The sequence below is a fragment of the Miscanthus floridulus genome, chromosome 13 (genome assembly GCF_019320115.1).
Source record: "Miscanthus floridulus cultivar M001 chromosome 13, ASM1932011v1, whole genome shotgun sequence".
Taxonomy (NCBI): Eukaryota; Viridiplantae; Streptophyta; class Magnoliopsida; order Poales; family Poaceae; genus Miscanthus; species Miscanthus floridulus.
Window position 1 is genome coordinate 87,791,391 of NC_089592.1, and position 5,891 is coordinate 87,797,281.

The following is a 5,891-nucleotide window of genomic DNA, read 5'->3' on the forward strand; positions in this document are numbered from 1 at the left end:
CCGCACGCCTTCCAGTACGGTGCCACTCCATTCCTTCTAAAAAGAAAAGGAAGATAGCCCTTTGCACTTTGACCCCTCTAAAATCATTTATTTATTATGTGATGTGATGTGATGCACCCCCGGTCACGAAAACATGTCTTTTAGGATTGTATTTTTTTTTGTCAACAAAAATCTTAAACCACAAGCATCAATAGCGGTTAATTAATATTCTAATTTGGACACATACAAGATATATTGGTTTATTTGTAGTCAAAATACTTACAAATCTTATAAACTAAACGATTTAATAGTATATTGTAGGAGATACCAGTGATCAAAAGACATGCATAGAAGACCGTGCAAAGTCAAATGTAACAAGTACTCCCTCTATCAGAAAAAAAAGCAATTCAAGTATTGTACCAAGTCAAACTATTTTAAACTTGATTTTTTAGAGGATTTTAAACTTGATTAAATCTGCACGAAAGGTATCATTATTTATGATAACAAATGCTCTAACTATTATTAAATTTATAATAAGATATGTTTTTATAGTATATCCATTATGTGTTATAAGTATTAATACTTTTCTTTTATGAAGTTAGTTAAACCTTGAAAAGTATATTGTTCTGTATATAGTGCTCATAAAAAAGAGTGAGAGAGAGAGAAACAAAATGTTCGAGAGACTTTATGATTTCTGAAAGTACACATATCAGGAACATCACTCAGAACATCTCCAATAGTATTTCTAAAACTCAATCTTTAAATCATTATTTCAGAGTCATTTGAATAAAAAAACATTTTCTATATTTTCACTCTTTGACAACCTTTTTATATCTTGTGCGTATTCTCGCTCTTCGTCTTTAGCTAAAGAGAAATTTGAAATAGAGGATGGCTACGTTTAGATATCTAATTAAAGAAGCTGTTGAAGGATGTTTTTTCACCGGAATCTCTATTGCTAACAATTACAAAGAATACACAGAGTCTCTTGGAGTTACTCTTACCTAGAGCAATTCTGAGAGCCTCTTTATATTTTTCTTATTAATAGGAATAGAGATTTTACCGACAAATCCCTTCCAACAGCTTTTTATTATATCTCCAACTATAATCAAAATTGTAAACTCGAGGCGGACCTAAACGACGGTAGCCCTTTTCACGTGTTGCATTCCGATCAGATCATCATCTAGCAGGGACGTCGTTGCAGATAGATGGATATAGAAGTGGGTTCCCAGGAAATGTGCGAAACATATACAACGAGTACTAACATTTGACCGTCGCTTCGCGAAGCCCGTGCCTATCCAGTTCAGTCCTCGCAAGGCAGCAAACAAGGGGCCATGATGGCCCATGGATTGGATCCGTCAGGTCAGGTTCCGCGCTCGCACGCCGCCACATGGCTGGCGCTGCGGCTGCCACCCCCGGAATTAGCCGCACACTGTTTTCCTTTCCTTCCTTTTTTTATTAGATTTTTTGAACTACATATTTCCTTTTTCTTTCTATTTTTTAGCACGTTTGATTCAAACTGAACTGACAGATTTTGAATTTAACAAAGTCACTATAGGCATCTCACCGTATACTTAGAGCGTCTCCGGGAGTCTTTCTAAAACTCACTGTCCAAATCATTATTTGAAGAGTTATTTACATAAAAAACGTTTTCTATATTTTTTTCACTCTCCAATAGCTTTTCTATATCCTATGCACACTTTAGAGAGCTATTCTTGCTATTTATTTTTGGCTAGCGAGAAACCCGAAATAAAGAATGACTATATTTAAATAATCAATTAGACAAGATGTTAGAGGGTATTTTTTTCATCAAAATATCTATTCCTATTGATTAGAAGAGATATAGAGAGTCAGTTGGAGTTGTTCTTGCCCTTTATCTACGTGGCACTTTAAAAAACGACGCCACTAGAACCTACAATAATTTTTGAAAAATGCGCCGTGTGAAAGATGTCATCCTCATTCTCTTTTTTATCAGAAGATGTTGCGTCAAGTGCAGTTGGCCTCACATTATTGATTATTCAAGGATTGCTACAAAACTGCTCACATTATTGATTATTTAGAGGATTGTTCCAAACCTGCAACGCAAACATGGATCTACGACCTGTACGTGCTTTTTGTTCCATGTGTGGCCTAATTATAATAGTATAGTAATTACGACAGATCCACAGCTTGGAGACGAGCCAACCGCCTGTCTTCTTCTTTTTTCTCTCCCCCACGTCGATCTGGCGTCCTGATCCTGAACTATCACAGGTCACAGGACCTCAATTTTCTGCCACAGTTGTGGCGTAGAATTCTAACGACGTACCTTAGGCGTCGTCACAGTTGGACGTACCTTAGCCTCAACCTCCACATTTGCTTAAATCAGCTCGAATAGAGGCTTTGTATGACGTCATAGCGGCTTGTAGAGGTAATAGACACTTGCTCTGACATAAGATTAAAACCACTACTAAAGAATGCACTGTCGCCAAAACAAGACCATGCTAGGAAAAGGAAAGAGACCAAGGCTCCAACAAAACTGTAAACATGAAGCACTTGTGACATGAGTACAGCAAACGAAGAGTAGCATGTGATGCTAGATTGGTGGTTCAGGACGTGCCCAATGCACCACGTCCGAGCCAGTAGTCCACATCACTGGGATTGATAGCTTCGCAGGCTGTAAGATCTCCTCAACTGTCAAAAGGCGAAGGCATTGGTTGAAGCAAGCGTTGTGGCGAAGAGGCACCCTACTGTGACATCATCTTCCAGGACCACGTTCAGTCGAGGAGGAAAAGTAGTGTACGTCTGCCAGCAACAGACGTGACTCGTGGGACTAAAAAGTCTAGCCTTGAGAACGAGCGCGTAGCTCAGTGGCTAGCTTCTCTGGTGTGAGAGCTGCCCGCCAGAGTGCGATCCCTGGGATCGCAACTCCGGTGTCTCACCGGGTATATCCCCAAATAAATTTCGTTGTCTTCGCGTGTCATAATAGGATCGTGACGTACCCGTCGCCTACAGAATCGGTGGATTTCGGTGATCTCGACAAGGACGCGACCTTCTAGATCTGAGTGTGGTTGTAGATTTGTTTGTACACGGGTAGTGTGAGTAGCGTGCGTGAGGTGAGTGGGCGTGCGTGTGTATGAACAGATGCTACAGCTGTACCTAGAGGAGAGACAACCAAAAAAAAAAGTCTAGCCTTCATTAGTAACCTTAGATTACCTTGGTCTACATGGACCAGTACTTTTAGGTGAGACTCATATACTTATGTGACCTTTCACTCTATTATGAGGCTAACATCACTGACCAGCATTGTTGTTGTCCTCATCAGCCGATCTACTCACGATAGAGCTACTTTCCTCTAGTCACTGTATTGACACCGAAATTTAGTTCGGATGTGGAAACCCTGAGTTTTGAGATTTACCAAAGACAGCCAAAACAATCAGCAAAATCGGCTAACCGAGTTGCCAAACAGAATGAGAGGATGAGATGACGACATCTCGAGAAGTAGGCCTCAACGATGAAGACGGCACGACATAAGACAAGAAGACACGTCGGACTCCGTAGAAAGGAAAGATTGAAGTCCAAGTTATCTTAATTTAGAAAGTCTTGTTCTCTTTCCTAAGATTTGTAACCGGTCTTGTTTGACCAGGACTCGTAGTCAAGCCTCGGGTATAAATATTGAACTCTAGTTATTGTAATAGACATCTTTCATCGATCAAACAAACAAGTAACTTTACTTTTTTAGCTTACGCCACCCATTAGGAGTAGGAGTAGAGTAGATTTCGACAAGTTCTTCAGCAAGCAGGGTTGCATCGGTTAGGTTTGACCTCCGGTTTATTTGTGAGTATCCGTCACAACTTATACTTTGTTTGTAAGCCTGCATCGGTTAGGTCTGACCTCTTGCGAGCTTTTATAAGTTAGTTATCATCAGTTATTGTAAGATTGCATCGGTCCGGCTCGTATCTCTTACAATTACTGATACAAGTTATCCTTCGATTCTTATCAAAATTTGTACGGTTGCATCTGTCTGGCTCGATCTCATACAAATTTTTATACGGATTAGTTATGGGTTAAATCTATTAAGATTGGTAGGGTTTCCTTGCTGTTTTTAATAGATTTCCTAGTTATCGATCTTGTTATAACTAGGGTATTCTTCACCCCTTACCCGATTAGAAATGAATCGGCTTTATATTCCTTTGAATCATCGTCTTGTTGCTTTACTCTGTTTACATCTCTCTTTGATGATGGTTTCGGTTAGATTAGCCGTTTTGCTCCAATCTTGATCGAAGATAGCATGTGGTCAAGTCATGTTTAACCCTAAGTGAGCTTGCTAGTTGACGAGATCTAGTCTAGAACTGCTATTATGGCTGCCATCGATCCGGTCGACCCCCACTGTTAGCACTATAGATTGGAAATCACTAGATAATAAGTCTCGCTTATGGTCAAACATAGTTTCTGGCTGCATGCTATGTCCGCATCGGCTATTTAGCCGATCGCCTATGCTTTCATGATCGTAGCATGTTTTCACGATTCTGTTAAGCGTGTATAGATTTGTATTCTTTGAAGGTTTAACCTGTTATCTTTATCATGGATGCATCGATCCAGCTCGAACCCCACCGTTAGAGATAGTAGATTGGATTTGATAGGTGTATGGACGTATCCACGTTTAATGGTTGAGTGCTTGCATGTTATGAGTTTACTTTCACTGGAATCGGATGTTTTAGTCGATACCCTGCCTATTGAGAATATATTGGCTATTTTACATGCTCTTACTCGTTTTTACCTTGGTTAAAAGAAATATGTTTCTCAATTAATTTGAATGCTTTCACGCCTATTTATTACATCTTTGCATGTTCTTATGATCATCGGCTATTTAGATCCATACAATTGAGTAACAGATAATTGCCGATATGTTCGTTTTACTTATCATGCATCACGAACATGCTGGATATCGACTATCTAGTCGATAGCCTTATCTCATCGGCTACTTAGCCGCACATTTAGAACTGTCTGGACAAACACCGATATGTTCCACCTTAAATTACTGATCAATCTTTCCTCCTTGTCAATTATAGGGTCAAATTGACTGGCACGCCCTAGGTCACGACCATCCGGTCCAGTGTCCTCCTAAGTCTGGAGAGAGCTTGGGATCTGCTCCACGTGGTTTCTCTCGGCTTGCTTCGTGTGCCGATGGTGAGCCACTTTTTGCCGTCTACACACTGTTGGCACGCCCGGTGGGACCACAATCATCAACATGGATAACCAGACGATCTTTAAGGTCAACCTTAAAGACTTGCCCAATGAGCAAAGGGTGCTCATCGACAAGGCAGCGGAAGAGTTCTGAGAGAAGTGTCTGATGTCTTACAGTAGGACACGCGATTCAGTTGTTCAGAAGACTCCACTACCAAGGGTCCTCCTATGTGGGTAGAGCGATCTGAATGAAGAAGCTAAAGCTAGAATTTGCTGCCCAAATGGTCCACAAGACTGTTCATGAAGCCTTCACAAATCACAATCAGGTGCTAGCCAATATAGTTGGCAATGTTTTGAAAGAAGTTTTCTTTGGAGCACCGGTTGATCAACTAGGACCATCATATTTCAATGGCTTTAATCCTTCAGCTATGGGAAGCAGTGTGCCTAGTTCTAGTCAGCAGCTGAATGGTGGATAGTTTCAACATCCACCAATACAGCAGCTTCTAGGAGGACAAGCTCAGGATCTTCAGGTTTAGCCAACAGCAGGGGACAAGGTCAAGCCCTGTCAACAACAGGGGCAAGATCAAGCCCTGCCAACAATAGGGGTGCAACCACCAGCGCAGCAGTCACCAAGTGCCCCTATCATGCAAGTAGCTCAGCTTCCTACTGGACAAAACTAGGTGTATTCAGTCCAGCAACCAACCTCACCAATCACTCAGCAGGTTGTGCAACGGTCGGCTCAAGGGAAATTC